The sequence below is a fragment of the Pristis pectinata genome, chromosome 16 (assembly GCF_009764475.1).
Source record: "Pristis pectinata isolate sPriPec2 chromosome 16, sPriPec2.1.pri, whole genome shotgun sequence".
In the NCBI taxonomy this organism is placed as follows: domain Eukaryota; kingdom Metazoa; phylum Chordata; class Chondrichthyes; order Rhinopristiformes; family Pristidae; genus Pristis; species Pristis pectinata.
In genome coordinates this window covers 43,891,217-43,916,117 of record NC_067420.1, presented here as the reverse complement: position 1 = coordinate 43,916,117, position 24,901 = coordinate 43,891,217, and the positions used below count along the sequence as shown (strand labels likewise).

At 45.4% G+C, this 24,901-nt stretch overlaps 1 protein-coding gene across 1 annotated transcript in view; it reads right to left on the bottom strand.

Annotated features, from left to right (window-relative positions):
- Window positions 1-24,901, bottom strand: part of LOC127579057 (DENN domain-containing protein 3-like) — a 743,140-nt gene that overhangs the window by 466,108 nt on the left and 252,131 nt on the right. The gene's annotated exons all lie outside the window — the stretch shown is intronic.

The following is a 24,901-nucleotide window of genomic DNA, read 5'->3' as shown; positions in this document are numbered from 1 at the left end:
AGGCAGGAAATTTGATAAGGTACGGAATAAGCCATGATCTTATTGAAAGGTGAAGCAGGACCAAGGGGGTGGATGGACCACCCCTCCTCCTCCTCCTGTCTCTTATGAAAGCAGCACTTAAGTTTCATTTAAAATGTGAGGTAAAGAGTGATAAATGGGAGGAACATGCCCTCTTCTCGTTACTACCATCGGCAAGGGGGTACAGGAGCCTGAACACCCACACTTAATGATTCAGGAACAGCTTCTTCCCCTCTGCCATCAGATTTCTGAATGCTCCATGACCCCATGAACACTGCCTCATTATATCTTTTTTTACACTATTTATTTATTTTTGTAATTCATAGTCATTTTACATCTTTGCACTGCACTGCTGCTGCAAAACAACACATTTCATGTCATATAAGTCAGTGATAATAAATCCGATTCTGATTCCGATTCTGATTCCGATTCTGAACCGGACAGAGTGGGTGGAGCGGGGGGTTGAGAGCAGGAAGGAGTGGAGAGAAAAAAGTGAAAAGAGAGGGGGCAGGAAGAACAGGCCCAAAGGAAAAGAGAGAACAGACAGCGTGAAGAAGAAAGAATTTTGACTGACAGTGAGTCAAAATACACCAGCACTTCAACATGTGCTTTCAGCTTCCAGGGAAAACTGCCTCAACCAGCAATTGAATTCAGGGCACAGGTTTTTCCCATCGACCTATTTGTCAATTTTATCAATTCAAACCTATTGGATGCCTGATCGATGTGCACTCTGGTTGATTAAGGAACTGTGATATGAATACAGAGGGAGAAGAGAAGATGAAAGTTTCAGGGAAAGGACACGGTAAAGTGACTACAATAAAGAGATCAATTTCGCTAATGCTGGAACTAATAAAACACCATAAACCAAACATACAGGAAGTTTGTCCAGTTCTATTTATTGAGTATTTATTGAGTCAGGAACTCCCTTGGCACTGAGATCCGTTTGGGTCAACCATGAAATGAGTTGGCCACCATACTGATAAAGGCATCACAACAGGCATAAGATCATTTGCAAATGAGAGAATGGGTCAGGACCACAGTAAACTTCGTTTCCTCTTATGGCATCAGAATCACGGCTTTGCTAATGCACAGAAAACCACTCAGCTGCCAGGTCTATCCCAGCTCCTTGTAGAATACTTCCATCAGTCCCATTGCCCTGCTCTCAGATGTAGCCCTGCTAAATATTCCCACCTATTCGATTCCCTTTTGAAAACCTTGATTGACTCGGTTTCATTTCCCCTCCGAGCAGTGAGCTCCACACCGTCACCATGCTCTGTGTAAGAGTTCATCTCACATTACTCTTGTACCTTTTGCCCCAAATCTTAAATCCATGCCCCTGGTCCTGCAAACCATCTACGAATGGGAACAGCTTCTGTTTGCCCTGTGTAAGTGCAGCCACCTCTGTCGTGTCTCTTTGTAATAATCTTTGTGTAGAGGAGAGCAGTGCCAGCCTCTCCAGCCGATACTTGCCACTGAAATCCTCAGACCTGGCACCAGACATGGTGCATTCAGCGAACCAGGCTCAGATAACCCTAGAATACCATGTACAGCTCTGATTGTCACACTACAGGAAGGACATTCCCCCTGGGTAGTCTACAACCTGACGGCATGAAAACGGAATTCTCCTGTTTCAGGTAACCTGCTCCCCCTGTGACCCTCTCCTCTCTCCTCCTGATCTACCCAGTTCCTCCTACACCCACCCCAGACCCCCACCACCCTGTTCCTTTCCCCTCATCACCCTATTCCCATCTGCCCTCCCCACCTCCCTTGCTGGTTCATGCCCCACCTTCCTCTCCTATATGATCCCACCATCTGCAGCCCTTTGTCACCTCCACCTACAACACCCTGCCTCTGTCACTATCTCCACTCTCCCCTCCTCCATCTGCCCGTCACCCCTCCTCACCTCGATCCGCCTGTCACCTGCTCCTATTCCATATGTCCTTATGGTCCACACAGCAAAACAAACTTGCTGCTTGCTAGGCAAAGGTAAAGGAAGTCCAATATTGGTTGGGGCCTGGACCTTGTTCTACACCCTCTTCAGACTGGGTAGACACCTTAAGGCCAGAACCTTCGGGACTGAGCAAACCCCTGAGCCCCAACAAAATCCTTCTGTCCTAACAGAGCAATCCAACTTCATCGATAGCTTCGAATCTTCCATTTCCATGGTCATCTTTCATTCATAAGATGAGATTGAAAGGTTCTGAATGATCTACCAACTGGCTCAGAATCAGGTGTGAAAGACTAAATAAAGAGCTTTAAGCAAGTGCCTGGTGAAATCGTTGCTAAGTTTTGATTCTAGAGTGTTACATAATGCCTCTGCCAATGCCAAGCCACATGTTGTCAGAATGTACAGGGATCTGCTCAAATAAAGCGCAGAACAGTACAGCACAGGAACATGCCCTTCGGCCCACTGTGTCTGTGCTGATCATGATGCCAATATAAACTAATCCCTTCTGCCTGCACATGGTCCATATCCCTCCATCCCCTGAATGTTCATGTGTCTGTCTAAATTCCTCTTAAACATTGCTGTCATATCTGCTTCCACCATCTCCTCTGGCAGCACATTCCAGGCACCCACTCCCTGTGTAAAAAACATGGCTCATAAATCTCCTTTAAACTTTCCCCCTCTCACCTTAAACCTGTGCCTCTAGTATTTGACATATCCATCCTGGCAAAAAGACTCTGTCTCTCTACACTATCTGTGCCTCTCATAATTTTATAAACTCCTATCAGGTCTCCCCTCAGCCCCCGACACTCCAGAGGAAACAACCCAAGTTTGTCCATCCTCTCCTTTTACCTAATACTTTCCAATCCAGGCAACATCTTGGTGAAGACACGAGAGAGTGCAGATGCTGTGATCTGGAGTAACAAAGCTGAAAGAACTCAACAGGGGGAAATGACCAGATGAAGGTTCTCGACCCAAAACATCAGCTGTCCATTTCCCTCCACGGACGCTGCCTGACCTGCTGAGTTCCTCAGCTTCTTGTGTGTTGCTTAACATCTTGGTGAACCTCTTCTACACCCTCTTCAAAGCCTCTACATCCTCCAACTCTACTTCTCTAATCACTGACTACTCCAGATTCTCACTGTGCACAAAGGAATTTTATTTCATGTCCATTGAAACTGCTTCCATGTCTCTGGTATCCAACATGCTTCAAATAGATTCAGAAAAAAAGCAGATGCTGGGGCAAAATAAAATCTGGTAATTTGGTAAATTGGTTTATCATTGCCGCACGTACCGAGGTACAGTGAAAAACTTGTATACCGTTCATACAGATCAATTCATTACACAGTGCATTGAGGTAGGACAAGCAGTGAAATCTACAGTTCCATGCCCAGTTACTGTTGGGCTAATGTTTCAGGTCAATGATTCAAAACAGATTCAAACAAAAGATTATACAACTGAAACAGTAATCCTAGGTTTCTCGCCACAGGTGCTGCCTGACCTGGTGAATATTTCCAGCATTTCCTGTTGTATTCTGTTCCCAACATCTGTTTAATTTTGTTTTTGGTAAACCTGGCCCTGTTATTGTTGGATTACAAAGTAGATCAGGATCATGTGTTGTGTTCCAGTCAGATGAGGTTCAGTTGTTGTTGAATTCCAAGGGAGACCAGGTCTATTTGTGGCTGGATTCCAGAACGCAGCAGGTGGTGTTGCTGTTGAGTTCCAATGTCCAACTGTGTTGAAATCTAGGGTAGTACCAATCCAATTATTGCTGAAATTCAGAGTAGATCCAGTCCAGTCATTCTTGGATTCCAGGGTAGCCCAGGTCCAGTTGTTGTTGGATTCCAGAGTAGCTGAGGTCCAGTTGTTGGAGTCCAGAGTAGCCCAGGTCCAGCTGTTGTTGGAGTCCAAGGTAGCCCAGGTCCAGTTGCTATTGGAGTCCAGGGTAGCCCAGGTCCAGTTGCTATTGGAGTCCAGGGTAGCCCAGGTCCAGTTGTTGTTGGATTCCAGAGTAGCTGAGGTCCAGTTGTTGGAGTCCAGAGTAGCCCAGGTCCAGCTGTTGTTGGAGTCCAGAGTAGCCCAGGTCCAGTTGCTATTGGAGTCCAGGGTAGCCCAGGTCCAGTTGTTGTTGGATTCCAAAGTAGCTGAGGTCCAGTTGTTGGAGTCCAGAGTAGCCCAGGTCCAGTTGCTCGTTTGTAAGGTGGACCAGCTCCAGTTGTTGGATTCCAAGGTAATGCCATCAAGTTGTTGTTGGATTCCACAGTACTCTGTCCAGTTTTGTTGAACCCACAGTAATCCCAATCCAATTCCCTGTTGTTGAAGTCTGCTCCTGACTAACCAGGGGTTTGGGCAGCTGTTGAAAGGATGAATGGTCGATGACGATGATTGTGGTTTGTTTCCTTGCCTCTGCCCACCTCAATATCTGAGGGCTTTTCATAACATTCCCAGAACTATCAACTCCCATGTAAATGGACAACCATCTGTTTCCCCTGCACAGCTCTCTCTCAATCCAGTCATTTTTTTGCACAAAAGAAAAATCAAATTATCCAATATTTTGAATTAATTAGTTGGATAAAAGTAATACAAGCTTCTCTTTCTAAATTACATTACAACTTCAAATTATCCCGTAATTCAAATTAATTCAAATTAACAAAAGGAAATTGTGAAAGCACGAGGTTATGAGCACCATTTTTTATCTGCAGCCAAAAGAGAAAATACCACAATCTTGTAAAGCTAGGCTTGCAAATGTTTTGTCCAAACCCAGACCCAACAAATCTAGAGTCTCCTTCACCCCGGTGGAGCGTTGAATTAGCTTCCTCAAGTTATTCCACCCACGTAGTTTGTCCCAGAACTTTGAAAGACAACGATACATCTTCCAGCATCGAGATCAGCTCAGACCACAACAGCCCTCTCCATAAAACCAGTTCCCTCCATCTCGCCTCTGGTTCTGTCAGTGACTTTCTTGAATCCAAACCCACTACTTATCAACCTTCCTACCAGTGATGTCTGTTTCTTTCTCTGAAAGAATTTTCATTCCCTTTTCTGGGTCACTGTTCAGTCCCTGGAGTATGTTTAGCCTCCATGTTTGAAAGGTTCTGCCAGATCAGGCCTCTTTAGGTGTGCCATCCCCACCAATAACCCCTATAACCTATTCAATGCTGGGTTGTCAACAACTAAAGCAGCATCCCAGCCAGGCTGGCCTGGACAATGGATGGATGTGGACACCAGACAAGGGTGGATTAGGTCCTTGTGAAGCACAGTGTCCCAGACCAGAGAGGAGAAGGACACCACCAGGCCACTTGGTGCAGAGCAACTCAAGTAATCTTGACTAGATCAGGCAAGGTGAAGGCCAACGACATGATCAGAGCTGTGATACTGGGTGGCATGGTGGTGTAGAGAGCAGTGCTGCTGCCTCACAGCTTCAGTGACCCAGGTTCAATCAAATTTGGAAGATTTCAGGCAAAGGACCCTGGAATAAACACACAGTCCCATTTACAGAACCAGCCTGACACATCTGATGATTGTATCAAATATTCCATGTGTAATATGTAACATGTGAAGAAATGTGGACACGTGTGTGCTTATATTTATACACGTAAATATTTATATCTGTTTGTGTGTGCAGAGATATAAATGTATATCTCTCTCTACATCTCCATGCTGTATATATTGAGCCTGGGATAGGAGAGTGGTCCTTTGAGGAGATGATGGGTCTGTGTGCTCTGGGCAATCAGAGGTGACTGCATCAAGACATATGAACTTCCGAGAGGTATTCTTAGGTCAGGTTGCTTCCTCAGGCTGGAGTGTCTAGAACCAGGGGCAGTATCAGTGTGAGGATCACCCGCATTGGACTGAAGGGGGGAGAAATACCTTCATGTCGAGGCTGTCAGTCTCTGGAATCCTCCACCCCGGAGGATTGTGGATGCAAGGTCATTAAGTGTATTCAAGATTGACAATGTCAGTAGAAGATCAGGTAAACACCACAACCTTATAGAGTGGCTCAGCAGGCTCAAGAGGCAATAACCTACTCAGGACACAGGGGCACATCCCTCCCCACCATCGGTAGTATCTACAGGAGGCACTGCCTCAAAAAGGCAACGTCCATCATCAAAGATCCCCACCATCTGGGCCGTGCCATCTTCTCGCAGCTCCCATCGGGCAGGAGGTACAGAAGCCTGAAGTCCCACACCACCAGGTTCAGGAACAGCTATTTCCCTTCAACCATTCGGTTCTTGAACTAACCGGCACAACCCTAATCACTACCTCAGTACAGTATAGCAACACTGGGACCACTTTGACCATGAAAATAGACTTTGTTTTTTTTTGTTCGAATTGTGTTCTTCCTTGTAAGTTTTGTATAATTTATGGTTAATTAATGTTTTTATGTGAATGTTGTGTCTCTGATGCTCTGTGCCTGTGATGCTGCTGCAATTTTTTCATTGCACCTGTGGACACATGGACTTGTGCAGATGACAATAAACTCAACTTTGACTTTGCCGCAGGTTTAGCTGTGGTGCTCTCTCCCACCTTCAGGACTGAAGTTTGTGGGTTCAAGGCTGACACCAGAGAGTTTAACACAACAATCTGGGCTGGGGCTTTGCAGCATCACTGAGGGACTACAGCACAGTCAGAGGTACCATCTGTGAGCAGAGACATAAAGCTGGGAGTCCATTTACCTACATGGGTGGATATAAGGTCCCATGCTGCTGTTTCAAAGAACTGGGTGATCTCCCTGGTGTTCAGGTGAACATTTCACTCCCAAACCAACATTACTAAACAGTTTATGTGGACATACCAATTGTGGGATCTTGCTGTGTGTGCCTGGCAACTGTGTTTACTTCATTACAACAATAATTAAGCTTCAAACGACATCTTATTGGCTGTAAAGTTGTTTGTGACATTAGGAGGTCATGAAAGGTGCTTGTGTCTTTAATGCAACGGTCCACACTGCTGTGTCATGCTCAGCTAGAATGCATAATAAATACAGGCCATGCCAGTGGAATATACAACCAGAGAATAAACATTGCCGTTGATTTCCCTTTTCTAGCTTTTATTGAACTTGCAGAATCCTTTTGCTTAATCTCACACTACAAGGTCATCTCAAGCTATCTCTGGGTAGGCACAGATTTATTAAACTGGAAGAGTTCCAATATATCCAATGTTCATTTACAGTGGGTCCTACCACAACATGAAACCAGGGTTCATCAGGAATTCATTGGTGAAACTTCAAAAATTAATTAGTTTTAAGACAAATGTTGCAGCTGCAAGGAGACTGGAATAAAAGTGATAGCAGAACACTTTGCCAAGGAATTGGGAGAAACTACTTAACAGCGCTCAGGGGATTGTGGATGGGGGGTGTGGGATTTCAAACCTGTGTGGGTCGTTAGCATCATCGGGTGACTAGCCAATATCAGAAGGTATCTGTTTTGATCTACTCTACGCAAAATGGAACCATCTGAAGAGGGAGGGTCCTTCTTTCCATGGCTGTGTCTGCAGGCTGGAGGATTAGTATGGAGGGAGTACTACAGTGTTGGAGGGATAGTAGTGAGGGAGAAGGCCAGTGCTCAGGCAACACTGAATCATCAGAGGTTCAGTGCTAAGGGAACATCACACTGTCAGAGAGGTAGTAATGAAGCAACGATACACTGTTAGTGAGGGTGTACCTGGAGTACGGTGTACAGTTCCCATCCCTTACATAGAAAGTGGGTATGACCATTGGAGACAGGCCAGAAGAGATTGACTAAGCCAGTTCCTGGGACAAGAAGGTCATCCTATCATAAACAACTGAAAAAAAATTATATCTGTATTTTTTGGAGTGTAGAAGAATGAGAATGAACTTATTGAAACATGTATAACCCTAGGGCACACGACAGGGTAGATGTCAAGATGTTTCATTTAGTGGGGGAGTGTTGAACAAGGTACTTAGTTGCAAGGTAAGGTGCAGTTATTTAAAAATGAGGTGCGTAGGAACAGATGCTGGTTAATGCCTGGGATTCTCTGTTATCGTCATAAGTTCGGGAAGAGGCCCTTCAGCCCATTGAATCCACATCGACCATCAACCACTCACTTACACTGATCCGACACTAATCCCCCCATTTTATTCCCCCCACATTCCAGTCAACTCATCCCAAGTTACCATTCACCTCCACACTAGGAGCAACTTACAGTGGGAATTTGCACGTCTTTGGGATGTGGGAGGAAACCAGAACAACTGGGGGAACCCACACGTGTCACAGGGAGAACGTGTAAACTCCACAAAGACAGCGCTGGAGGTCAGGATTGAACCCGGGTTGCTGAAGCTGTGAGGCAGCGGCTCTACCAGCTGCATCATCACCATGACAACCTGGTTGTTGGAGGCTAGATCACTGGAGGTTTGTAGGAAAGAGGTAGATAAATTTTTGAAAGATCAGGAAATTGACAGTCTTTAAAAAGACGGGGCACAGCACAGCTGGAGTCTGGGTCACTGATCATATTGAACGCAGGGGCTGAGTCACCTAACCCTGCTCAAGTTCATTTCTCAGGAACACACAAGGTCAGGGAATGAAGGAAGGCAGCAGGTCCACTCAGCAGCAGCTGGGACACACAGTTTGCTTTGAAGTGAAGGGAGTTTGGCAGCTTGTTCTGGGAGCTCACTGTGGGAGAGAGTTTGAGGCAAAGTGGAATGAGCGTAACTTTTTTGGGAAGAGTTTAGAGAGAGTGCAGAAGAGGTTCACCAAAACGCTTGCAAGGATGGGGTGTTTAGTTCTGTGGATGGTCTGGACAAGCTGGAGTTGCAACAAGGTGGGATCTGACAGAGGGATCTAACATTGGGAAAGATATGCAGAGTAAACTGTAATTGATAATTGGTTTATTGTTGTCATGTGTACTGAAGTACAGTGAAAAGCTTTTGTTGGCATGCCATCCAGACAGACCATTCCATACATAAGTACAGCGAGGTAGTAGGAAAAAGAAGAGAAATCAGAATACAGAATATAGAGTTACAGAGAAAGTGCAGTGCAGGCAGACAAATAAAGTGCAAGGGACATGACAAGGTAAATTAAAAGATCAAGAGTTCATCTTCATCATAAAAGAATCTTATAAGAGCAGAATAGAAGCTGTCCTTGAGCCTGGTGGTGCACGTTCTCAAGCTTTGTATCGTCTGCCCGACAAGAGGGGGGAGAAGAGAGAACAACCAGGAGAAGAGAGAAGGTGTTCCGATGCAGGAAGGGGACAAGAACCAAAAGAAGCCTGAAAGTGACATGAAGAGAATTTTTTAATGCTATGAGTAGTTAGGGTTGAGGGGGCAGTGCCAGGGAGAGGACTGAGCAGGTTCAGTGATAGAATTCGATAGGGAGCTGGGTGAGTATCTGAAAAATAGAGGATTTGCAGGGTTTGGGAAGAGGCCAAAGGAGTAGGGTGAGCTGGATTGCTCTTGCATAGAACTAGTACAGACTTAATAGACCAAATGGCCTGTGTCTGTACAGTATCTATTCTGGGATTCTGTGGAGAACATAATGGTTTTTGTGCAGAGGGGTGATTACTGAAATCTCATCCATTACGTTTTTTGACAGTGTAGAACATACTGCGGTAAATAGGTGAGTTTATAAAGGCACAGTATATCCATGTTAGAATGCAGTCTTTCCAAGTCATGCAATAACTGTGTCATAAAGGCAATTTATTTTTACAAAATGCTTGCTTCCAGGTCCGTGCTGAGTAAGCTGCTAATAGTCGGGGAGTGCCAATTGGCTTTAGCTTCATAGGCAGACTTACTGCTGCTAATCAGTCAGCACAAAGCCTTGCTTTAAACTGATTGTATGGATTAGGCTCCACATGTGATGCACCCCTTGGTTAGCAACACTCAGGAGGTACCAGTGAGCAACAGGTCCTTGTAGAATGCTAGCCCAGATGGGAACGGAGAGAAAATCAGCAGATAAAGTTGTTTTGTGTAAAAGGTTAGTTGCTAGTGTTAGGGGAATGAACTATTTGAAGCACAGGCAACAATATCAGGGAATCAGGAAACCTTTCTCACCTTTGACATGTTCCTGTGTGCACCTGACCAACCCTCCTATACCCCTCATAACACCCACCTCCTGCACAATTCCACTCTGGCACCCACTGGCACGCTCACCTGACAACTTTTAGCTCAGCCCCTGTTTGCCCAGTGCAGGTCAGCAGGTCAGGCAGCATCTGTACCTTCAGAAGGAAGCTCGTCAAGCTGAGATGTTGACTCTGCTTCTCTCTCCACAGATGCTGCCTGACCTGCTGTGTGTTTCCAGCATTCTTGGTCTCAATTCTAGAGTTCCAGTGTTTTGCTTTGCTTTTCAGTTAATATTTTTGTCCTTCTGTTCACCAGTACTCCTCTACCAGCCCGACAAACCTGCAAGGTATTTGATCCTTCAGTCCTTTTCATCCCTATGGACATGCCTTTAGCTGTTGTGGCCCCAGACACTAGAATTCCCTCCCTAACCTCAGCAGCTCCCCACTGCTCTGTCCTCTTACCTCGGACCAATTTTTACTCATCCCAAATCTCTTCCTTTAGCTGTTGCGCTTTTATAAAGCACTTTGGGACATTTTTTGCTACAGAAAGGGGCAATGTAAATGTTTGGTGTTGAATATTGATGCATAAATAAAGCATTTGTAACACTGCAGTGTGTTTCTATTTTGATTCACACTCAATCGTGGTTCAAACTCACCCTGTTGCATGCTCACTAGTGTGAAGGTCCCACGTAGTGTGACAGATGGTCCCAGGTGAACTGAAAATTCATGCATTCCTACTAACACTGCTGCTTTGGAGGACCCCACTGGGATGTAGTGTTGTGACATAAACAGGTCGTCTGACCTTGAGAAGGGATCAAACTGCTGAATGTCCTCATTGGTTTGGTTAGCTAATGAATCACATGAAACAGGAGGAGGCCATTCAACCTCTCCTTGGCTACTTGCCCCTCAGTGCCTAACAACAAATTATCAGTCTTGGTCTTTAAACTGGGATTGGGCCCTGGAATTTGCAGGCTGCAAAATGGTCAGTAAACTCAAGGCTGATTCTTCAGGTGCAGAGTCGAGGATACAACCTCAGTGCTGCCACTTCACAATGCCAGAGTGTGCTGTCCTGTCCTTGACCTGGATTTCATGAAACGTGGTTCCATCAAGTTCAAGAGTAAGGAAGTTATGTTGCAGCTTGATAAAACTCTAGTTAGGCTGCATTTGGAGTATTGCATTCACTTCTGGTCGCCCCGTTCCAGGAAGGATGTGGAGGTTTTGGAGAAGGTGGAGAAGAGGTTTACCAGGGTGCTGCCTGGATTAGAGGGCAGGTGCTATAAGGAGAGGTTGGACGAAGTTGGGTTGTTTTCTCTGGAGCGGTGGAGGCTGAGGGGAGACCTGATAGAAGTTTATAAGATTATGAGAGGCATAGATAGAGTAGACAGCCAGTATCTTTTTTCCAGGGTTGAAATGTTTAATACTACAGGGTGTTCATTTAAAGCAAGAGGGGGTAAGTTCAAGGGAGATGTGCAGAGCAATTTTTTTACACAGAGAGTGGTGGGTGCCTGGAATGCACTGCTAGGGGTGGTGATAGAGGCAGATACAATAGAGGCATTCAAGAGACTCCTAGATAGGCAGATGGATGTGCAGAGAATGGAGAGATATAGATATTGTGTAGGAAGGGATTGGTTTAGTTAGGTATTTAATTACTAGCTTAATTAGCTTGGTACAACATTGTGGACCGAATGACTTATTCCTGTGCTGTACTGTTCTGTGTTCTCTGTTTTATTAAAGCATGCAGACCCTCGCTGCTAACACAGGGAATGTCATTTACCAGTCACCACAACCAGGACCCCCATCCAGGAAGCAGCCAATACCCCAACTTGCCTCACACCCTGTTCCGAAACCTGATGAATACAATCAAAGGCAATGCTTGTTTGCAGCTCAATGTTTTCTAAAGTGGTCATGCAAGAGGTTAGCAGTGATTGGATTGTGAGAGGCAGAAATAGACAGAAAAGCTGACAAATATTTTATTGGGATTGCCAAGTCAATAACCCTGCTTTGAATGAAAGAAGCTGGCATGCATCTCCCTTCCAGAAAGGACTGAGCTGTTCTTCTTCTCAATTACATCTAAGGTGCACAGGGACAAGCAGACTTGTTGAAGGTTGTTGACTGGAACTGCCAGCACCAAAGAAGAAACTCTCATGAATTCTCAGCCAGCACTATTGCCCTGAGGCAGCCGCAGTCACTGACTACTGAACCTTATCTACGCCATGATGAAATATTATAGGCTTAATAGAGAAAGCTCATTCCTCACTGCGAGACTCTGATGAGTCCCTGTCCACCAGGACCGGAGCATTGGATGAGGTTGTCACCTTTGGTAGGGTTTAGGTCATGCAATCGTCAGTTCTTTCTCAGGTACATGTGTCTCTTTCAGAAGCATGGAAACACCAGCTGCATGATAATAACCTGCTCCAATTCATAATGCTCACCCAGTACTCTCATCCTACCTGTGGAGAACCTGGGCTAGAAATTCTCTAAAGCATTTGGTACTGCAATTGGTTTATTATTGTCACGCGTACCGAGATACACTGAAAAGCTTTTCTTTGCGTGCCGTTCAGACAGATTGTTCCATACATAAGGATATTGAAGAAGCAAAAAATAAAACAGAATGCAGATTACAGTTACAGAGAAAGTGCAGTGCCGGTGAATTGATAAAGTGCAAGGGCCACGAGGTAGATTGGGAGATCAAGAGTTCACCTTTTACCATGCGAGAGGGTCGTTTAAGTGTCTGATAACAGTGGGATAGAAGCTGTCCTTGAGTCAAGCTTTTGTACCTTCTGCCCAATGGGAGAAGGGAGAAGAGAGAATGACCGGGGTGGGAGGGGTTGTTGGCTGCTTTCCCGAGGCAGTGGTAAGTGTAAACGGAGTCAATGGAGGGGAGGCTGATTTTGTGATGGACTGGGCTGTGTCCACAACTCTCTGCAACAAATTTTATTCTGCTGACTCCAACAGAGAAGAGAAAGGGGTGTAGTGTAAAACCAGCTGGCAGCTTGTATTGAGGATTACCTCCGATTCAGTGAACTCATTGCTATGTACTTCAGATCTCCCAAATGAATGCAAGCTCTCTTTTGTGTTCAAACGCCAAAAGCTGTTGGTATCCAAGGCAAATTTGGCTTCAAAACTGGCTCAGTGACAGGAAGCACAGGCGAATGTACCACAGAGTTTTCATGCCTGGAAGTGGTTTGCAGCAGAATGTCTCGGCTGGTCATTTGGTATTTATCAACAATTTAGCATTAAATGTAAGGGCCACTATTGAAAAGTTAGCAAGTGATCCCAAAACAGACAAAATGATGAAAGGGGAGAAGGAAGGCTCTGTGCTGCAGGATGACACAATGGCCTGGCCAGTCAGATGAAAAAGTTGCAAATGCAAAAAAGTGACGGAACACATTTGAGAGGGGCAGAGTGAGGTGATACACAATAAGTGGTTGTCTTATCAATGCCCTCACCAATTTTTATAGAAGCACTACAGAAAGCATCCTATCTGGATGTATCACGGCTTGGTATGGCAACTGTTCTGCCCAAGACTACAAGAAACTGCAGAGAGTTGTGCACACAGCTCAATGGAAACCAGCCTCCCCTCCATGGACTCTGTCTACACTTCTCGCTGCCTCAGTAAAGCAGCCCTCGAAGACCCCTCCCACCCCGGACATTCTCTCCTCCCCACCCCCCCCACCCCATCGGGCAGAAGACTCAAAAGCCTGAAAACACGTACCACCAGGCTCAGGGACAGCTTCTATCCTGCTGTTATAAGACTATTGAACGGTTCCCTAGTACAATAAGATGGACACTTGACCTTACAATCTACCTCGTTATGATCTTGCACCTTATTGTCTGCCTGCACTGCACTTTCTCTGTAGCTGTAACACTTTATTCTGCATTCTGTTATTGTTTTACCTTGTACTACCTCAATGTACTGATGTGATGAAATGATCTGTATGGATCAAAGTTTTTCACTGTACCTCGGTACATGAGACAATAATAAACCAATTTACCAGTTTACCAATTTTTCTTCTGAGAAGTGAAGAGGGACAAAGAAATCTTGGATGCTTGTCCAAAAATTCCTGAAGATAACAAGGCAACATAGTTATAAAGACTTGTGGGATCCTGTCCTTTGTTGGATGAGGAGCAGAATGCAAGATTAGGAAGGAAATGCCAAAACTGAATAAAACATTAGTTTGACTGCAGATGGAATATTGTGCACAGTTCTGGTCAGCAGATTGTAGGATGCTGTGTGAAGACATTAGAAAGGGGGCAGAGGAGATTTATGGGGATGTTGTCGGGACTGAGACTTTCAGAATGAGGGCAGATCAGACAGGTGGGGATATTTTCTTTGGATTAGATCAGACTGAGTGAAGATTTAATATAAAATTATAATGAGTCCAGATCGAAGACCTTTCCCTGAACAAAGGTGTCAAGAACCAGGAGGCAAGGATTTAATGTAATTGGTAGAAGGGTTAGCAGGGAGTTGAGGAGAGGCTGGTGAGGTCTGGAACCCACTGCCTGGAGAGGTAACGGAGGCTGTAACCCTCATCAGTGGAGACACAAGAGACTGCAGATGCTGGAATCTGAAGCAACACACAATCAGCTGGAGGAAACTGACTGACACTGGGTTTCAACCTGAAACATCGACAATTCCTTTCTCCGCACAGATGCTGCTCAGCTCGCTGAGTTCCTCCAGCAGATTGTTAACCCTGAACAGTAACTGGATAAGCATTGAGGCTTATTATGCAGAGGTATAGATGGGGGGTTAGAGAGTGGATCAGATTGAATAGCAATTTTTTTTTGGCTGGCTTGGATATGATAGGCTGAATATTCCTTCTGGGTTGTAAATTTTTAAGATTAATTTTCTGATCATTTTATATCTCATCAGACCAGAAGAATATTCAGTTTTGGTCCTTCCATCATAGGAAGGATGTGGAGGCTTTGGAGAGGATGCAGAAGAGGTTCACCAGGATGCTGCCTGGATCACAGGGCAGGAGCTATAAAGTGGGAAAAACTTGTGTTGTCTTTTCTGGAGCGGTGGAGGCTGATGGGAGACCTGACAGAGGTTTATAAGATTATGAAATGCATAGATAGGGTAGACAGCTGGTATCTTTTTCCAGGGTCGAAATGTCTTATACTAGAAGGCATGCATTTAAGTTCAAAGGAAATGTGTGGGGCAAGTTTTTTACACAGAGAGTGGTGGGTGCTTAGAATGTGCTGCCAGGGGTGGTGATGGAGGCAGATACAATAGAGGTGTTTAAGAGGCTCTTAGACAGGCACAAAATGTGCAGAGAATGGAGGGAGATGGACTGTGTGCAGGCTGAAGGGACTAGCTCAGTTAGGCATTTAATTAATAGTTTAATTAGTTTGGCACAGACATCGTGGGCCGAAGGCCTGTTCCTGTGCTGTACTGTTCTATGTTCTATGTCTGTGTGTAAGTTTGCTGTTTTTTATATTTTGAAGTCAAAACACTGTGTTCATAGAGATGTTATAGGAACTATGGGAGGCTTGATGGACTGAATGGCCTAATTCTGCTCTTATATCGTTTGGTCTTTTGGAAAATATAGTCTAAGGATCAACAACCTTGGATCAGAGCAAAGTTCAGGGAATTGAGTTCTATAGTTTGAAGTCCTGAAAAAGTGAATGTTTATCAATTGCATTAAACTCTGAGAGATCAAAATTGGATTTCAGTTAATTTTAGGTTCTCCTTAGCCGACTTGCAAACACACAAGAACACGTGGAGATAATGAAGGATGTCACCATGGAACGTTCTCATCTGAAGTGCTGAGAGAACGATGGTGAAGTTGTGATGCCACAAACCGAGATGTGGAGATCCTTCATTGCAACTTACTGGGACATTTAACGTCCCTCCTCAGTTGTGGAGACTTTGAGCCAATCTTTTGCCTTTGTCCCCATTAAAGACCCCTTAAAATTAATAAATTCTAAAAGTCCAAGTACAATGACTGCAAAATCAGTCAATGATGCATGAATAAAGGTGATTTTGTTTTGTCATCTATGAGTTGCCCATACAATCCCACTCACAGATATTTAGCCAGGTTACTATGATTAACATCTGCGTATATTGTCGAGTCACTTCTTCTCTTCTCGTTTCTGTTGGGTTAAACCTTAAAAGGGACCAGATTCTTCTATTGCTGTGTTTGCAGCAATGAGCATCAGTTAACTCCAGTGCATCACTGCTGGTATTAATCCTGTCTTTCACCAGACCTCTCTCACAAGACACCTCTTCTTCAGTGGCAGTCACAGTGCAATGATCAGGAGCAAGAATCCAGCAGATCCTTCCCATCACTACTGTTGTCAATTGTAGCACAAACTGTAACACCAGCACTCTCAGCCCAGGAGTAATCAGTTCACACAATGTGGAAGGTGGATGAAACTAAGATATTCCTGTTCTCTCTCTCTCTCTCTCTCTCTCTCTCTCTCTCTCTCTCTCTCTCTCTCTGCAGTTCACAGATTTTATCCACTGTGCCATCAAAAATCTGAGTTCAGTGAACTAAAAGATAGTCTATCAACTGCATTCAATTCTGGTTATCCCATTAAATTTGGTAAATTGGTTTATTATTGTCACATGTACCGAGGTAGAGTGAAAAACTTTGTTTTGCATGCCATCCATACAGATCACTTCCTACCACAGCTCATTGAGGTAGTACAAGGGAAAACAGTATCAGAATGCATTATAGGAAGGATGTGGAGGCTTTGGAGAGGGGACAGAAGAGGTTTTCCAAGATTCTCCCTGGATTTGGGGGCAAGTGCTATAAGAGAGGTTGGACAAACTTGGGTTGTTTTCTCTGGAGCAATGGAGGCTGTGGGTAGAAGTTTATAAAATTATGAGAGGCATAGATAGAGTAGACAGCTGGTATCTTTTTCCCAGAGTCAAAATGTTTAATACTAGAGGGCACGCATTTAAGGTGAGAGAGAGAAAGTTCAAAGGAGATGTGCGGGGCAAGTTTCTTACACAGAGAGCGGTGGGTGCCTGGAACTGGCTGCCAGGGGTGATGGTGGAGGCAGATACAATAGAGGTGTTTAAGAGGCACATGAATGTGCAGAGAATGGAGGGATATGGACCACGTGCAGGCAGAGGGGATTAGTTTAATTAGGTGTCATTATCTTAATTAGTTTGGCACAACATATGGGCCATGGGGCCTGTTCCTGTGCTGTACTGTTCTATGTCCTATGTTCTATCTCCCATTGACCATTAGTTATTGGGATGATTGCAATATTTACAACCCACTTCTTCCTTCCATTTTAATAATGAATACCGTGTTTTGAATAGATCTTGCCACGTATGTATAATCACACGTACATATCAGACTGCATATAAATCCAGTGCAGGTCATGACCTCTGCCCTTGCCAACAACAGCTTACCAGAGCCCTCCTTCTTGCTATAGAAACATAGTCTGAAACAGAACTGAGAATATCTCGATGGGGGACCTCAGAAGATGGCAGTAAAGGAGTGCCAGAGGGAGGCTAAGGAGGGGGTCCTGGACTTGAAAACTGGACCCAGGAGCAGTGGCACTAAAGGTACCCAAGGTTTGTATTTAATGTCATGCTGTGGTCACCAGTTACAGCACCAGATGCTGGTCATCATGTGGACATGGCACAGCAGGTAGATCTGCTTACCCACCGCACCAGCGACCCAGGTTCAATCCTGACCTCGTCTGTGTGGAGTTTGCATTTTCTCCCTGTGACCCATGGGTTTCCCCCAGGTGCTCCAGATGCCTGTCACATCCCAGAGATGTGCATCCTATCCAGATGCATCACAACTTAGTACGGCAACTGCTCCACCCGTGACTGCAAGAAACTGCAGAGAGTTGTGGACACAGCTCAGCACATCACGGAAACCAGCCCCTCCATGGACTCTGTCTACACTGCTCACTGCCTCAGTAAAGCAGCCAAAGACCCCACCTACCCCAGACATTCTCTCTTCTCCCCTCTCCCATTGGGCAGAAGATACAAAAGCCTGAAAGCACGTCCCACCAGGCTCAAGGACAGCTTCTATCCTGCTGTTATCAGACTATTGAATGGTTCCTTAGTATGATAAGATGGTCTCTTGACCTCACAATCTACCTCATTATGACCTTGCACCTTATTGTCTGCCTGCACTGCACTTTCTCTGTAGCTGTAACACTTTATTCTGTATTCTGTTATTGTTTTCCCTTGTACTGCCTCAATGCACTGTGTAATGAAATGATCTGTATAAACAGTATGCAAGACAAGTTTTTCACTGGACCTCCATACATGTGACAACAATAAATCAACTCTATTTCCAGTTCCAAATTGGTGCATTATTTGGCCACTGTAAATTGCTTGTAGTGTGTAGTTGTGATGGCATCTGGGTGGGGTTAATGGAAATATGGGGAGACTAGCTGAGAGGGAACATGTCTGTGCACTGGGATAGTAAGGATAAACAACTGAGGAGCCGACCAAGGACAACAGAGATGTGTAGAAGGGTGCGTGAACCAGACTGCAGACAGAGGGCAAAGAGTACCGGATGCTCCCCACCCACACACAGGAAGGAACCAGGTTATCTGCTTGTGGTTCTACTTCTAGCTATGGTGGTCTCTGTCTTTCCAGCTCTACAGCTGATAAAATTGACCACAAGTTGCATAATTATCAGAGTCTGTCCCCAAAGAAAATACTGTGCAATCACATTTCTGGCCTCAGATTTTGAATTCAATGACCAATTAAGTATGTGAGAGGAGATTTAATTGGGGTGTATAAAATTATAAGGGGCTTAGACAGAACAAATAGGAAGGACCTATCTCCCTTAGCAGGGGAGTCTCAAACAGAGCCAGAGTTTTTAAGTGATCAGTAGAAGGATTTCTTTTCAGAAGAGGGCTGAGGTAAAGAACGTGCTGCCTGAAAGAGTGAAAGAAGCAGAAACTCTCATCGCATTTAAAAACTGCTTGGATGTGAACTTAAAGATGCGTGACCTGCAGGGCAACAGACCCAGTGCTGGAAGGTGGGATTAGGTTTGCAGTTCTTTCTTTAACTGGCATGAACATAGTTGGCTGACTGACCTTTCTCTATCATAGATCATGAGGATCAAATTCAAATGCCCCTTTATCATAGGATCTCAAAGAAGGCCAGAAGGCCATTCAGCCCAGATGACTGTGTGGACTCTGAAAGAATTATCCAAAGTTTGCAAACTTCCCATACAAAATGTTTATCCCATTCCCTCTGTACGTTCCTGCAGAATGTGCTTCTACTGCCATTTCAGACAAGACTTAGCAGATCACAACGACTTACTGCATTGAAACACTCTCCCTTCTGATTCTCTTTACAATTCCCTTAGCACAAGTGGCTTTATTACATGTCATCTGTCAATGGAAACAATTTCTCCCTCTGTCAAAGCCATTCTTGATCTTGAGCTTAACCTTTTCTGCTCTTTTTAATTACCCTAATATCTCCCATCTCTACATCTTGAGCTGATCAAAGAAGTATTGGAAAGGACTGAAGGTTTTTTAAGTGTTTGCCATTATGACATTTCTTTAAGGTGAAACAAACATCAACATCCACTAACTTTATATCACTGAAGATCTTGTTTGGGCAGCACATTAAAGGACTTAATTAAGTTTCTCTTTCATAGATATTTTCATCACAAGATTAAGTGATATGTTCATCAGATTTCTTAGCAGACATCACAGCCATCTCACTAATTATTAATATTTGTAGAGCTTAAACAGACTGTCTGATGGAGGGGAAGGAAGAGAACAGTTTAACAGTGAGCTGACGTGATCTGGAATGTGAATTGCCCAGAACAGTGATGGAAGTGGATTCAATAATGACTTCCAAAAATGAATTGGATGATTACTTAAAAAGGAAAGCACTGCAGGTCTTTTAATAAAGAGCAGTGTAGGAGTGATTGGAGAGCTCTTTCAAAGGGTTGGCAAAGGCACAAGGGCCAAATACCCTGGGTTCAAACCCCATTTTAGATACCCAAGCACAAAGATCTGAAAGAGTGGGACCCAGAGCACCAGCTCAGAAAGTGGAGGGATTGAGAGGGAAGTAGATGCCATGACAAGTAAGTCTGTCAGGAAGGGCAGGCAGAGGCAAAGTAATAGACACGATGGTTTTGGCAGGTTGAAGTGTGTTCATTTTAATGCTGGGAGTATTAAGGATAAGAGAGCATGGATCAGTACATGGAACGATGATGTTGTGGTCACTGCAGAGATTTGGTTGAGGGAGGAACAGGACTGGATACTTAATATTCCAGAGTTCCCATGTTTTGGAAAAGATAGAGAGGGAGGTAAAAGGAGGGAGGGGAGTTGCAGTATTTGTCAGGGACAAGTTTAGTTCGGCGTTTAATTACTAGTTTAATTAGTTCAGCACAACATTGCGGGCCTTGCTGTACTGTTTCTATGTTCCATGTTCTATTTAGATTGATGCTCCAAAGCAAAGATGACAAAGAGAACACTGTCTTTCAGATGAGAAGTTAAATGGAGGGTCCTGACTGTTCTTACAAGTAGTTGTAAAAAAATATCATGGTATAAATTCAGAAAAGAACGTGGACGTTGCTCCAGTGTCTGGGAAATAATTATCCCTTAATCAACATCACAAGAGCTTATCTGTTCATTCTCATCGTGGGAGCTTTCTGTGCAGAAATTAGCTGCTATGCCTCGTATGTTATAACCATGAGTGCACTTCAAAAATATTCTATTTTCTTCAAAATATTTTGGTGGAGTAAGATGTTACAGAAATGCAAGAAATGGAAAGCATAAATATGCAGATGCTGGAAGTCTGAAACTAAAACAGAAAATGCTGGAAACACTTAGCAGGTCAGGCAGCGTCTGTGTAAAGGGACGCATTGGACGTTTCTGGACACAGAGCCGAAACGTTGACGGTTTCTCTTTCCAAAGATGCAGCCTGACTTGCTGAGCTTTTCCCATCTTTTTCTGGTTTTGTTGCAGGAAAGCAGGAATGTTTCGATGCTGTGTGATGCTTTTAATTCATGTTAGTGTGGTGCAGTTGCTACAGGCATTCGTTCCAAGTACGAGACCCGGCAGGGTGTCCCCACCGGCTGTTTCACCAAGGGTCCAGCTGAGATCCATCGCAGCCCACATCTATCGCACTCCACATGAAGGGTCTCGACTCGAAACGTCGACTGCCCATTTCCCTCCACAGATGCTGCCTGACCCGCTGAGTTCCTCCAGCATCTTGTGTGTTATCCCGCATCCCCCCTCTGTTTCAAGTGGCTGGGCGCTATCACAAAACAGGCTTCCAGGCTAGTTTTCCTTTGCAGTTCAGGGTCTCCTATGGCATTGCAGAGTCTGTCTACGAATTGTTAGTGCAGCCTAAATTGGGGTGAAACTCGGGTTCTCGCTGTCCTCTCGGCAGGACTGAGGTAGTGTTTTATAGAAGGTCTGGCTGGTTTGGTCGTATACAAACCGCTCAGGTCGCTGTCTGCGGTGCTGAAAGGGTTTGCTTGGGGCACTTGCATTTGGCATTGCCTTCAGCACCATGGACAGCTTTTAACTGAATTGTGTTTCCTGCTGTACCTTGCATCTTATCAGTGAAACCTATTTTTAGCGCATCGCGGAGGGAAGTAAATTCAGCGCCTGTAAATTGCTGAAAATAAAAATACAAATGTAAAAAGGGGAGAAATGAACAATTCCGATTCGGAAAATATGTTGCAGGTGCGAAGATTCATTAAAAATTGCCTGCCTAATTTATTCCCTCTTTGCCACTTGCATCTGGTTAAATGCAGCGTGTAAAATAGTTTACACCACGCGCCGAATGCAAGTTTATTTTGCAGAATCCGGGGAATTAGCCCCAATATGCTGCCGTTTGTTGCCACCCTCGCTGATGTCTAATTAGTATTTAGAGCTGTGTTAAAGTCTATTAGCGTGGGCGCCCACGGTGCAAATGAACTCTGCCATTTATCTGGCCGTCTTTATTAAACAACAACATAAATCAACGCCGACTTACAACCCTTGGAAAATAATCGAAGCGTGACTAAGTATCGCGTACAAGGTGATACTTCCCACTCCCTCTGCTAACTGCTGTCCAAGAACAAGTAAAACTGTTGGTCATATCACTCCCTTCTGTTACTGACGAAGAGACATTGATCAGGTCCAAATCAATCAATTCTAACCGTGAAGTGAATTAGATCGCATGGAATACACTGCACCATGCAATCACAGTCAGATTGACCAAGCTCAGTAAAGGTTGGTAGATTTGGGTGAATACGCGCGCCCGTGTATGTGTGCGCGCGTGTGTGTGTGAGTGAGTGTGTGCGCGCTTCTGTATGCATGTGCGTGCATTCACGTGTGTGTTCATGTGTATGTGCAGTGTAAATGTGTGCGGCGCATATAGCAGTGAATACAGACGAGCGTGCATGAGTGGTGTGTGTCAATAGTGTGTGCGGAGTGGTGTAAATATGAGTCTGTTTCACAGCATATGTAAAATATTGTCCTGTAGGATGGAACTGACGTGCCAATGATATTGTGTCAGAGTTCATGAGTAATGTCCAGATTAAGTGGGCATTTACAACTGTACATGGATCCATCTGGATAGATGGGTGGAATGTTTAGATTTTACACTCGGTGAGCAAGACTATGTGTACATGGGTGTGCGTGGGGTTAGATGCGTACAAATAATTGTTTCCGAATGTGTGGATGTGTGTGTGTTAACCTGTGTTGTACAAAGAAGTTTCATTAAATATCTATGCTGAAATGGATGTCTACTTGTCTAAGGCTGGGTGTCCTTTAAAGTACAATCGTGTGCGTTGTGCATTTACATTAATAAACATATGGGTTTCCCTATCTGCTTCTAAGATTTCCAAGATCCTCCAAGCTGGGCCTCTTGGCCAGGCCCAGCCACACACCACCACCAGCGACAGCCAGGGCCCTAAGATCAAGAAATTTCTTCCCAAATCTCCTTGCCTCTCCAACCCCTTTCAGACCTACCCCTTCTGGATACCTGCCCTTGTGTGGCTTGGTGACACGTTTTGTTGAATATTTGTGTCCTGATACTGCCGTTAAGTACCTCGGCTTGTTACATCGCATTAATGACGCTATATAAATGCATGCTGCAGTTCTGGTGGTTGGGTTGTGTTTGGATTGGCGTGAGTGTCATTTTGTGATGGTGTGGTTGTGTGAATGTAATTGTGTGCAATTGTGTTTATGTAACTGCACGTGACCCTGTGTACATGTGAGCCCTGTGTGACTGTACATGTATGTCTAAATGTACAAGTAATTGTGCATCTTTGTGTGTGTACTTGTATTCATGTGTGTGTGTGTGTACTGATGCGCTGTGATGGTCATTGCCTGCATTTTTTGCGTATGTTTGCAATTATATGCGTGCGTGAGAGTGTGTCTCTGTGTGCGATTGTGTATCTGGAATTGTGTGTGTGTGTGTGTGTGTGTGTGTGTGTGTGTGTGTGTGTGTGTGTGTGTGTGTGTGTGTGTGTGTGTGTGTGTGTGTGTCCAAGTCTGTATGTTAGTCTTGTACCTGTGCACGGATCTCTCTGTGCGTTCACTGAACGTTAATCCCCTCACCCAGCCCGGGTGAGCTTGTGCCTCACTTCAGATACGAACCAGGTTTGCAGCTCTCCCAGTCTCGCTCAGCGTCCGGGTACCGCAGAGTGAGAGCTGCCGGGGCTCCACGTTAACTCTGTGAGAGAGCTCGGCTGCTGGCTCGGGGCACTTGTAGATCGCGGCGGCGGGAGCCGTGCACCGAGCCAGCGCTCTGCACTCGTGGGGAAGATGCGGAGAGGGCGGGGGAGGGTCGGAGCGGGGCACCGTGACCTCTGATTGATTACCCCGCCCGGAGTATCTCAGCCTTGGGTCTTTACCCGGCTGGATCCCGGCATTTTGGAGTCTCACAGACCTGGAGGAGACAGAATGAAAAACTGGATTTTATCTGCACCACGGCGTAGGGAGGGCGAGAGCGGCGCTCCATCCAGGACACCAGGGGAAACCTGGATCCCCCCGGGAGCATAGCGCCTGTGGATCGGAATGTTCAGTCGCTGAGGAGTCGGAATAAGGACGCCTCCTGAACGGACTTACCGTAAACCGGGAACGAACAGCTGGGAACAATTCATCCTACCCCGGAACAACCAATTCGATTCAAGGAGCCAGCGACGCATCCACAATCCCGGGGTTAAACTGCAGACAAAGTTAGACCAGGGCAGCGGAGTGGAGCCGCCGTGGGCACTTGGCCCCTCAGGGAGGTTACTCGGGGAAGGTTTGGACTTGTTTTTCTTTGGGGAAGGGGTTCCTTGGATCATTAAATCAGGCCTAGCTTTAGGAAATGGGTTGGGGCCGTCCATAACCTGGTTGGATTGAGCTGGTGGGCGGCGGGGTCGGTGGGGGGGGGGGGGGGGGGGGGTAAACCAACCCTACTCAACCGAGGCAAACGCAACCTACGGTGTGTCAAACATCTCCTCATCCATCGCAACCCAATCCAAGCGAACCAACTCTAAAGCTTCCCATCCCAATTCAAACCGACCCCCCGCAGACCAACGCACCTCAATCCAACCCTAAACCTCTGCGACCCAACCTAACCCACATTAAACCCACCCAGTCCAAGCCGAACCAACCTGGACCTAACCAATCCACCCTCAATCTTCCTAAACCAACCCAAACTGAACCGAACCTACCCCCATAACCGCAGCCAATCCAAACCACGCTCAGCCAACCAGTCCACCCCAAGCAAGCACAACCAAGCAACCCAGCTCAATGCAAACCATCCCAGCAGAAGCAAGCTGAGGTTGGCCCTAACCATCCAACTCAATCCAAACTGACCCAACTCACTCCAACTGAAGCCAACTCAACCCTACCCCGGGCAGGGTGTGGGGGTTCCTGCCCCGCTTCGACAGGTTCTTGGCTCGCACAATTATTTACTCTGTTGATCATTACATTAAGGCGTGCACGTCGCCGGGAGGCGCGCGATCCCGCGCGTCCCCGCGGCCGGAG